The sequence below is a fragment of the Schistocerca americana genome, chromosome 1 (assembly GCF_021461395.2).
Source record: "Schistocerca americana isolate TAMUIC-IGC-003095 chromosome 1, iqSchAmer2.1, whole genome shotgun sequence".
Lineage (NCBI taxonomy): Eukaryota > Metazoa > Arthropoda > Insecta > Orthoptera > Acrididae > Schistocerca > Schistocerca americana.
In genome coordinates this window covers 857844887-857857254 of record NC_060119.1, presented here as the reverse complement: position 1 = coordinate 857857254, position 12368 = coordinate 857844887, and the positions used below count along the sequence as shown (strand labels likewise).

The 12368-nt window shown below is 40.7% G+C and overlaps 1 protein-coding gene across 2 annotated transcripts in view; it reads right to left on the bottom strand.

The window, feature by feature from the left end:
- The window catches only part of LOC124613603 (heme-binding protein HMX1), a 67631-nt gene extending 63055 nt beyond the window's left edge, over positions 1–4576 (bottom strand). The window contains exon 1 of one of the 2 annotated variants that reach the window (XM_047142321.1): positions 4410–4576. The gene's annotated coding sequence lies outside the window, so the exon portion shown is untranslated. Of the gene's footprint in view, positions 1–4011; positions 4076–4409 lie in introns of those variants that run through there. The other variant, XM_047142328.1, reaches the window with a different exon arrangement.
- Positions 4577–12368: the final 7792 nt, after the last annotated feature.

The following is a 12368-nucleotide window of genomic DNA, read 5'->3' as shown; positions in this document are numbered from 1 at the left end:
GGGGGGGTGTTCAGAGGTTGTTTTGGAAAGGACCAGTCTGGTTGATTTTTTTATTGTACAGCGTGATTGATTCTGGTTTTGTTTGTTTCTTTTTTTTTTTTTTTGGTTTTGTTTTTGGGACTGGAACTGGGTAGGCTGGGTCTGGTCTATGGGGTGGGAGGTTGTGCGTGTTTTTTTAATGTGTGTGTGTGTGTGTGTGTGTGTGTGTGTGTGTGTGTGTGTGTGTGTAGCCAACCTCTGTGATTTTGTTTTGGTTTTATTCTATAGTAATTCTGATTTGTGATGTTTTGTCTGTTTTATATTCATTATATTTTGGTTGTGCTAGCGAATTAGGGTTTTTGAGTTGTTGGGGTTTTGGTGGTGGTGTGTAAGTTATGTGGGTGTGTGAAGTTCATTTTTTTTTTTTTTTTTTTTTTGTACATATTAAAATCTGCATTTGGGTTATATCGGTCAAGAGATAGGTCAGATTCTACTTTTTGGAGTTCCAGGTGTTGGTTTTTTGTATTGAGAGCTGCATTTGAGCTATATAGACCAAGAGAAATGTTCGATTCCATTTTTCAGAATTGTAGGTGTTGGCTTTTGGTATCAAGGGCTTCGTTTGAGCTATACAGATAAAGGGAAATGCCAGATTCCACTTTTTGGAATTGCAGAGATTAGTTTTTTGGTACTGTTGACTTCATTTGAGCTATAGGTCGAGTGAAGTGTACAGTTCTTGTTGGTTTCGTAGCTGTGGCATTTTGTCGTAAGTTGAGATTCTTTTTGATAATTTTCATTTTGGATGGTGCACTGTTTTGAATTGTTATATATTTAGCTTGTCCCTGCCCTGAACTCCCTGTTTCCCACAGTTGCCCTGTTAGTTTCATTTTAATGTCGGAGTGATATGTTCTTGTGACTTTTTATTTTTGTCTGCATTTGTTGCCTTGTGTGTGTAGTGATGACATACTTGCCATTTTGTATATGTTGGAAGTAGGCATTTCTGTCATATTGATGACATCATGGGTCAAAGCAGTGGGTGGCATTGGACTCTTCCCTAATGCAGATAGGTGTAACCTGAAGGGAAAATAATAATTTACAAGTAAAATGAGCTACATCTCAATCAGTACTTTCTGTGATGGCAGCCAACTGTAACAAGAGGTCACATGCTGAGAATGAGCCTGCACTGCTACTGAAATGTGTGCCTTCCCCAGGTTCAGAAAGCATAAATCTTCTGACAGTATAAGGCTCTCAGCAGCTTTACCTATGGTCCTCTCCTTCAAGAGCCCTCTTCCCACGAAAGTTATTTTTTCTGTGAAGATCACAGCAAAATTTAAAATGGCTATCTTGCAAATATAAGAACATTGACATTTCCTTTGTTGTACATTCACATCCTCTGCACACACACTGTATAACGTTGTGTGCTTCACATAACAGGATTTTTTTTTTACAATCCTTTGGTAGTAGGAGTTACAATGTGCCTTCTCTTCTCTCCCACACCCTCCTTCCCTTCCCCCCTCCTTTTCCAGCATTTTTCATAATCAGTCTTTGATACATGTATGTAACACGAACAAAATAGTCAAGTGGAATTTTGTTTATTATGTAATACAGTTTTTCCAAGATTAAATGTGGGCGTTGAACATTATCTTTTGGATATACTACACTTCATTTCAAACCTCTCTTGCCTTCCTTTTATGTTAAGAGACCTGATGGTATGCTCCCCCCCCCCCTTTTTTTTACAGTGTTCTACTTTAAAACATGATATGTGAGTGTCAGGGGCAGAATACTGTAACTTTCACACAATAGTCTGGCATGTAAGGATATACTGCCAAAGGAGAAAGTGTTGTCTCCTTACACATTATCATATCATAGACACTTTAACTCGTGTCAGTGCTGAAAAGGGATTATACGAAGCCCAATGTTGGTTTCAACAATATTTACATACTGTTCCTCTATACTCATACACCATTAAATGTGTCAACATAAGACTCGTAATAACATCTCTGAAATAGCACAGCTTTCAGTCTTCCACAAAAACATCTTTCAGTACTTTGTGCGCAATCTCAACAGAATAACACACTGCCCTATAGTGAAGACATTGTGCAAGAATCACAATGGGAATTTTTTTGTAAATTCTGAGTGAAATAAAATATGTTAATATGCAACTATTGTAGGTTAGTGTTTATTATGGCATCCTGTAAAACAGAAGTTACTTTATGCATGTATCCCAAAATTAGGACTGTAATGTTTAGCCACAATACTAATGAAATATGCTCATTTTTGTCTTCTTAATTATGAGAACTAGTGGTTGTTAAGTACAAATACTCTGACATTCAGATATAGAAAGGCAATATTTCCTCGCATTTTCTCCAAGATCTATTGTGATAATAGACAAAACACTGTCAGCTGCATGTGTGTAATTTCTAAAGGAAAAATACGACAAAAGCTTGTGGTGGTCTATTCAATACAAACATACTTTAACACACTCATGGCTAACTATTTACAATTTGTACAGAAACCAGATGGCAGTTATAAGAGTTGAGGGGCAGTAAAGGGAAGCAGTGGTTGGGAAGGGAGTGAGACAGGGTTGTAGCCTCTCCCCGATGTTATTCAATCTGTATATTGAGCAAGCAGTAAAGGAAATAAAAGAAAAGTTTGGAGTAGGAATTAAAATCCATGGAGAAGAAATAAAAACTTTGAGGTTCGCCGATGACATTGTAATTCTGTCAGAGACAGCAAAGGACCTGGAAGAGGAGCTGAACGGAATGGACAGTGTCTTGAAAGGAGGATATAAGATGAACATCAACTGAAGAAAATGAGGATAAGGGAATGTAGACAAATTAAATCGGGTGATGCTGCGGGAATTAGATTAGGAAATGAGAGGCTTAATAATAACTGAGGATGGTCGAAGTAGGGAAGATTTAAAATGTAGACTGGCAATGGCAAGGGAAGCGTTTTTGAAGAAGAGAAATTTGTTAAAATCGAGTATAGATTTAAGTGTCAGGAAGTCGTTTCTGAAAGTATTTGTATGGAATGTAGCCATGTATGGAAGTGAAATGTGGACGATAAATAGTTTGGACAAAAAGAGATTAGAAGCTTTCGAAATGTGGTGCTACAGAAGGATGCTGAAGATTAGATGGGTAGATCACATAACTAATGAGGAGGTATTGAGTAGAATTGGAGAGAAGATAAATTTGTGGCACAACTTTACTAGGAGGAGGGATTGGTTGGTGGGGCATATTCTGAGGCATCAGGGGATCACCAGTTTAGTACTGGAGGGCAGCGTGGAGGGTAAAAATCGTAGAGGGAGACCAAGAGATGAATACACTAAACAGATTCAGAAGGATGTAGGTTACAGTAGATACTGGGAGATGAAGAAGCTTGCACAGGATAGAGTAGCATGGAGAGCTGCATCAAACCCATCTCAGGACTGAAGACCACAACAACAACAACAATGGCTAACTAATCACAGCATATGAAAAAGTAGTTCCTTCCTTCAACAACACAACATTTATTTGTTAATGCATTAAGGTAGCAGAGCCACTCTGTGTAACTTCGAAAACCCCCCTCTTTATCTTTTGTGCCTGAAAATCATGACATTTCACATGTTTTCATGCAACCACCTTTGTATCCATGATTAGAAGATAACTAAACAATCACTTTTGGTACTGAAAACAATAAGGTAAACTGTAGTTATTGTGAAAACCCATCTGCTGGAAATTGTGACCAAGAACCATGGAGTAATGAAGAGCATCTTGCATGAACGATGCATCATACTTATTCATTTCTAGCGTAATATTGAACAAAGTCAACTAGCATAACTTTGCTATTGGACTACAAAACCTGCATATCGCTCAACACCACTGAAATGCCTTTAGATTTTAATAGTAAATGATCACCAAATTCTAATGTATAATATTTCTAAAATAATGGTCATCAATGTAGACGGTCTAAAAAGACAACCCAACTTAAACTATACACTGATAACTGAATAACTATACAAAAGGGTAACGGTGCATGCACATGTAAAAATCTCACCGACACAATGGCGAAATTTCGTGTAGTATTAAGTTACTGACACACACAGGTGGAATAGGATGGTTAGTGGCTGAATCTTATCGTACTAAGTGGCGGAATTTCCAGCTATGAAACAAATCGCTCTTGATTAGCAACATAAATGTTAAGAGCACGCAAGTGCGGAAGATACACTACGAAGAAGCGCATAAAAAAGTTAGACGCTCAATCTGTTTTCGATTCAGATGCCTAAGAATAATAACACATTTTCCCTTAGACATCAAAAAGCAGTGTGCTTTCCTAAATTGCAGTTTACGCACTGCGCAAAAGAATTCCTTTCGCATTTCGCTTGACAGCCTTTGTCATGTAGCACATGATACTAAAATAACACCAGTCGCTTGTATGAAATATAGATAACTCACAATTCAGTCACGGCAAATATTTTTTACCACCATATTTCGCATTAAAGTAATTTTTTCAATTTAGCTTCTTTTCTGTAGCAGAAAACTTGAATTTCGTGTCGCTGTTCCAAAGATCACAATCCACAAATGAGAAAATACGCGCATCCTTTGACATTACAAAGTCCTTCGTTAGCGCACGTGTGCTCCTGATACGCGTATCTGTCAGATAACAGAAGTAAAATAACTACAACAAAACCGTACAAAAAGGCAGCCTGTGCCCAAATACTTATCAGCTATTGTATAACGAATGAGGTAATCCTTGTAACCCAGTGATCACATTAAATATTCGTAAACAAGGCAGTCTTGTCGAAAATAAAGGCGATCGAGTGCTTCGAAATTATGACCACGCTACGTTATATTACAGTAAGTGTATGAAGTATTACAGATTTTAGATATTTTCGTCCAGCGCCTGTTTTAGGGAGGAAGCAAAATTAGGATTAACTTTCCTGCAGACAGAGGTTATAATATACTAAGCATAAAGCCGGACCCACACACGCAATAAAAGTGTCGCCCCAGCTAGTGGATTTCTGCAGTTGCAATACAGTTGCACGTGTGAACTCCCAGTTTTTGGTGGCGCACCTTTAAAGACAAAATTTTTGTCGTGCCACGAAATGTCTAATTTGGTTGTACTTTATTGGGCCATTTTCCTTCCATCAGTGTCTTCTCCCTGGCGGCTGTACTTCGAAAAACGAACACTCTGTCGCAATTACCGTGGAGTAATTGCTGCTATACTCAAGGCATGCTCGTCCATATAGGCGATGGCCTAGGGCGCTCGAATTGGGGAGGGGGCGGAGGCGGGGTCGGCATGGCGATCGTGCGCGACTAGCTCACGTGCACTAGCTGTGTGGTTTACCTTGCTGTTGCACTAAGGTACCTGGAGCAATGACTCCCTGGTTGCTATACATAGAGCAACAGACAAGTCGCAATTCAATTTTACACACATTCTATATGAATCTTAAGTGTTTTGCGAGTAAGTATTAAATGTTAAATGAGTAGACGAGTAGAAGTTGTTTATGTAAACTACGCATCATACAGTCCAGGCTGGTCGTCTATTATAGCAGAAAGTGGGCGTCGATGACCTAGTTGTTAGGGGAGGGTGGGGGAGTTTAGGTCATCAAACAACAAAAGTTACCTGCAGTGGTAAAACAGACTGAACAGCTATGACCAGCACAAATGCTACTGACATGGGGGGGGGGGGGAGGGGTCAGGTTCAATTCCTTCCTCTGATGTGCCTTACTGTCATATATTTCTAAACAAACGCAAAGTCATTTTTTAGCTTAGCTTTTCTGTATATTAGTGCTGCCCTCATAGCTATAATCAGTTTCTTAAGTACATTCCCTTCTATTTGTTCACAATCTACAGTGTTACGGCACTGTAATGACGCTGCAAATAATTATTCTTATGTGCAGCACACTTTTGTGATGCATAAAGGCATTGTGTATGTGTTTGTGTGTGTGTGTGAGAGAGAGAGAGAGAGAGAGAGAGAGAGTGTGTGATTGAAGAGATGTGTCTCATCAAGATCAAGTGAAGCAAGAGAGGGCTTTCTCAAGTGTATATATCCTTGTTGCTGTCGAAACCCTACATCCACAGCCTGCAGGAATGGAAGAGGAGGAAGTACTTCAGTTTACTTGTAGTAGCACATGTGACGTTAGCTACCTCCACTGCAGCCCTTTGAGTGCACCTCATTCGTGGGACACTTGTTGCAGCAGTGGATTTTCAGTCTACTACACTGGTCTGAGCTAGTTTAATTATCGTTTTGTTTATTGCGGTTTCGAAGAAGAAAACAATGACAAGGTGGGGCAGACAAACGACCTACACTCATACAGAGTGACCGAAATTAATTGCAATCAGCTTCAAGTAACTGCATGTTATGTTTAACTTTAATATGTTCCCTACATTTTATATAACAAATATTCTGTAGCACTGGAAACGCTTCAGTCTACATAGCTAGATAAGTACCTTTTTATTTTACATTTGGGGGTTTTACAAAAATCTGATAAATCGTGAAATTCATTTGTGTTGTAGGTGTGTCAAAATAAATTAATAATATACAGGTATTAATATCATTACCCGGTGGGAAAGCTGTGTGTAATAAGCAGTTGCTTCCTTGATATTGCGTAACTTATCAGCATAATTTTGAGCCCATCTGATGTAATGAAAAGGGCTACAGAGATGGTCTACCTGGATGTAATTGTAAGGCAGTTTACCACATAAAACTAGGCAAACGGTACGCTGGTTAAGCAGTTGCACCTCAGTTACACAATACACAACAGTTAAAACATTATAACATGATAACAATAAAAAACACAGATTGTAGACAGTTGGAATTCACAGCGATCTCCTCTGGAGGCAGTGGTAAACTGTGATGGGACTGTTCCATCTCCTCTGGCTACTGATCATGGTGTTTATTCCTTCATAAGATATCGCTTTTCCTTCATATGAATTTTCAGCTGGCAACGGTCATTTTATAGGACTCATGTGAACATAGCATAATTTCTGAATTATAATCGGATGTGAGCGCTGGGCCTTATACACCTCTGTAAAGTTATACTTTTGCTTGTATAGCAAAGAATCTATGTTTTACTCTGGTGTGGAAGGACGTAGTTTCATCGTCTGTAAGTTTGTCACCATAGTGAGTGGGATAGAAAACTTGCAGGATGGATGTATGCCAGATATTGGACATATATGTCCTGTATTATAATATTAAGAGCGTTGCACTCTGCATGACTAACATTTCATAAACCACATGGCTTTAACATTATAACGTGTTTAAGTGCAGAAACGTGTAGCCTTAGGCGTGCATGTGTTTACGTTCTACTGTTATTTCTCTCTTGTCAATACCTTCTTGGTACTGACTCCAAACACTAGACCAACCCTTTAAAATTGATAGCACAGTTGGTTTACGTCAAATGCTTCAAACTCCATCTGTCTGGGGCTCCAACATGCATAAACCACACAGTTTTCTTAACTGTCTGTTGTATCATCACAATACTCTCATATCTACTATACACCTATAAGGGGAGCTAACCTTCTCGATACGCATGCATCTGGAGAGGTCTTCTGGATTTGGATGGGTGCTGAGGGTAAGTTGGTGTGAAACAGTCTTCTCTGGATAGTAGTTATGGACTCAAACTCGCTCCGTTCCTTCACAAGACGTGGCATTTAATGGGTACGCTCGTGCTTCTGGCCAGTGGTGACTGCGTTTCAGGGAATGTTGGTCAAAGACAATGCAGGGGGATCTATCAATCTGCAACTCTGTTCTATGAATGCGAGGATACTTCTGTGTCTCCCATACAAACAGGGAATGATGGGCAATCGTAAATTCTGCACTGTGACTGAAGTGCTAGAAATATGCAGATAACCTAGCTGCATCATTACAGGATGCCATTTTGTATAATTTGGTGATTATGTTTAAAAATTAACCATGAATGGACATACTGCACAGTCATCTATATACAGTCACACTCTAGTATGTGGTACATGCAAAGTAGTGGAGGGGTGGTTTAGCTACGATACAGAAGTTGGAAAGCATGCTGCCATGTCATTGGTTGGCATTGAATTTACGGAAAAACTGGTAAAATTGCTATAATTGATCACACTATCATCAGTGATGCTTATTATAGTACATCGTCCCATATCGACGGTGTCATTTCCGTTCCATGGGTCCATTGGTACGCTGTTGATTAGCACATAATGATTGACTGACACGACTTGTTTGGGAGGGAGAGAGTCTTGGTGGGAGCAACACCTTGTGGGGATGGCCAGTACTGAAACAGAGATCACATGCATGGCTGTAACATGAGCTTCAGACAGCTGTCTGGAAATGCTACACCTTGCCTCAAAGTCTACCAGTTTACATATGTCGTGATGTCCTCCACATTTTTGTTAATAAGAAGCACTGCCTCTGTCTTTTATTTCAACTGTATTGTATGTTGTGGGAGGAGCGTAGTTTACAGCATGTGACGTACAGCTTTCTGTGAGAGTCAATGGATCGAAACATATTAATGTCGGTTTAACACCTGACACAGAACTTGAAGTCATGGTGGAAAAACAAAATGTGTGACAGTGTACAAGGCTGTAGTCATACATTGCTTGGATGTGTTACAGCAGAAAAACAATGCATCAAACTGCTTATGAAAGAATAACACTAGAATCCTCTCTTGTGACTGACAGTGTGTGGGATATGATCCTCCTGTAGTATGAGCGACGAAACTTTACACTTGTCTGTGCAAGCGACTTCAATAACTGGCCACCTGCCCCAGTGGACCAATACCTGTATATTTAATAGTGACGCCACATTTGCTCGATGTTAGCACAATGACAGTATTTGTTTTCGATGTATCGAAAGCCAGGGGAACAGTAATATCTTATCGAGTTCTCTACCGGGTGACATTAGCAAAGTTTTTATAGTTCGTAGTTTTTCTCTGTTGGATGGCACAGAATAATGAGGAGGGAGAGAATGTTTGGGTGACAGACGTGAATGCACCCAGAGAGATGCAGATCTTTATTGGAGTGCAGTACCTGTATGTAGTTTGGAAATGCACTGCAATGCAGTGACAAAATCCTTGTCCTTCTTCCAGTTCCCACATGATGTGAAGTCTTCCTAATTTTTCAGATAATAAACACCTCAGTAATTGCTCCTACTGTCTTTTCTACTACCTCATGTTGCAAGAGAAAGCTGTGTTTGGCGCTGGCCTTATACATTGCACACAGTTGGCGGAGCTACAACAACATGTTCCCATTTCCACTAAGTCATCAAAACACGGTTCTGTCGCATTAACTCAGCTTACACTGTTCCTCCACAGGATACAGAAGGTGGTAGGTACAGCACTCTCCGACTTCCGCTCATTCCGACTGAATTTGGAATGATCAGATGGACATAGTTGCAGGGAGGGTGGGGTAGAGAATGAGGAACAGTTACAAGATGAAGAGAGACTGTCTAGAATCACGCAGGAGTTTTGATGTAAGGGGTCCTCAGCAGATGGGTTCGAGAAAAGTGACTCGTTTCGAGATATGAGACTGCCACAAATATGATTCACCAATGGCTTAATCATTAAAAGACATCTCCATATGATCTAACACAAGTATGTGGTTGAACGGAGAGACCGGATTCCAAATCACAGACAGCATTTCTACCAGAAAGCGTAACACTATAGATATGCAAAGCCAGTGTGTTGGTCATAGGATTTTATATATTTTTTATGACTTCAATCTAGTGTTGCATTTTTTAAGTGATTCGTCGCATAACGCACCATTTACTGTATGTGATCATTCTCAACCAACCATCACCTCCCACACCTATAACCCTGTGGATATATCATAGAACCTCTGTTACACTGTCTACATGGTATAAAGATAGAATGCGTTACAAATACTTTTTGTTAGCGTGGCAAATATCCAGCAGCAGCACAAGGGAATTGCAGATATCAGCTTAATCCCACGTTCCTTAACCGAATCATCGTCGTATTTGTAAGGAAGACCACTTCATTTGGAGGCATACCATACCTCAATTTATAAAGCATGTATGGTTTCTAACATGGGTATCATTAGCAATACTTGTGTGTGCCTGTAGAACCAACACCACTTTTAATGCAGGGTGACAATACCATAGTCGTTGCAATCATGTTTTTTAATAGTGTGGTCCTTATGTAAAAATGTATGTTGCAGCCAGTAGAATCGTTTTCCGTTCAGCTTCAAATGTCGGTTCTTAATAGTGTTCCTCGAAAAGAACAGTGTCTTCCCTCCAGTAATTCCGATTTGAGCTACCTGATAAGAGTAATGCGACTGCCAAAAAGAATTACTCGCCATGCAAAGTGGCTCTCATGATAAATTTAATTAATTAGTGTATCAATTTGATATGAATGACTTGCCATCTGGTGAGTGGAAGCGATGGCTAGGGTACCACGCATATGATTCGAGAGTTGGAGTGGTAATCAGGCGTTTTTTCATTGCAGCAATATCTTTTAATGAAATTTTAACCTGCCACCTACACAGGGACAGATGACATAATAAAATCAGATGTATTATCGAATTTATAAAGTGGTTTGTAGTATAAACCTGATATGGAGTGTGCTGTAGCTGGTTGCAGGAGTGTTCACGAGGAGTTAGCGACTGGAAGTCATGGATTAGCTCAGACTGTGACAGGTGCTTGAGTACAAAGAATACACTGACCTGTCTGCCCTTGCCCATGGCAGTGGTGCCTAGCGAAGTGACCAGTGAGCTGGGTGAGCAGCAACCGAAGTGGGTGTGTGTGTTGCATGAGAAGATTCAAAGTGACGGGTGTTTGCACTGGACAATTATTCCCCCCACGTAAATTGATCAGTTGACTGCTTGGTGACAGTCTCTCCAACATCTGTGCGTTCAGTACAGTGGGCATATGGATCCCAGGGATGGGTGTGCAGATGCCGGCATGTCCTGTACGTGTGCAAGTCTCTTGTGACTGGTGCCACAAGACAAGGCGATATTCCTGCCAGCAGTGAACAGTGCAACCACAGCTCCTGGCAGTCAGTGGATGGTGTGCCCTTCACGTTCGTGTGTGCGAATCAAGTAGTGATACACATTCTCTAGCCTGGGGCGCTGGGTGTAGGCATTGAGACATCAGTGTGTGGGTGTACAAGTGTTTCAGCGATCTCTGACATTTAGCCATGACAATTATTACGATCTTGGTTTAGTTCTTGCCAATATTTTGTAGTGCACTCTGTCTTGCAGTGGTATTTGTTGTTGTTGTCCCTATCCTATCAAGTGGTAGACCCTTTCCTTCTCCTTCTTCAACCTGGTGTAGCTGAGAGAACAAACTTAGGAATTCTATAGTGCTTTATAAAATACACTTAGCAGATGTGTAGTGGTTGGGAACTCCACAACCGTGACGATATAAATTCAGTCCAAAATTTGAAATTCCAATTATCATTTTATACAGCACCACCACCAATTGAGATTTATTGTTTCCAATAATGGTCCTGTGAGCACTCACCAGTCCAATATCTCTGGAAACTGCTTAAAATTTGAAATTTTCTGCTACCTTCAAGGTAATGGGCCTCCTAGCAAATGATCCAACTGTGCCATTATCCGCCAACAGGATACAAGGAAGGGGGAGGGGGAATACGAAACTGTTTTAAGACCGGCAGTTCCAGCTCTTGGCTGTGATACAAATGCGTCTACAGAGCGGCACGTTAAGTGTTTATGCTTTTCTGTGTTTTCCATAAAGCATATTTATTAAATTTCATGTGTGTTTCTCTGTTTAAGACGGTTAATCTCGCGTTTTTGTAAGTGCAAATTTATGCAGTCTTTAGCGCAATAATTGCTCATTGAACAGCCATCTACATAGTTCTTTAAAGCATCAGCGCCTATTGGTGACACATCACGAGAGTAGCAAGTCGCATATCTAGGGTTTTCTGCTTTTATAGTTTACTTCTTCAGTTAGCCTTGCTAGGGTGGGTAGGATGTGTGAATGCTGTGTGCAGATGCAGGAGGAGCTGGCTTCAGTCAGTGAACAGCTGAACATGCTGTTGGTTACAGTCAATCACCTTCAGGCTACTACCTCAGGATGTAGTGATGGTAGAGATTCTGGTGCATCACATGGGACACCTCAAGTGTCACTTGTTTTCCCCACAGGCTCTGTTTCGGAGGCACCTCCTAGTGCACACAATACAGTGGATCCACCCTCACAGCTGGGTGAGAAGCAGGTGGTAACACGTTTGTGTACCATAAAGCAGAGGGCCAACCTGGATACTGGCCACCTGGTCTCGCCCTTTCATCCTGTGAGTGGACAGGTGGCTGCTCCTTCAGCAGTGTCCGAGCAGGCTCATGGGGGGAGGGGTTTACTGGTTATTGGGATATCCAATGTGGGCGCATTATGGAGCCCTTGAGGCAGATAGCGTTCAGAACTGGAAAGAAAGCCAATGTTCACTTAGTGTGTCTGCC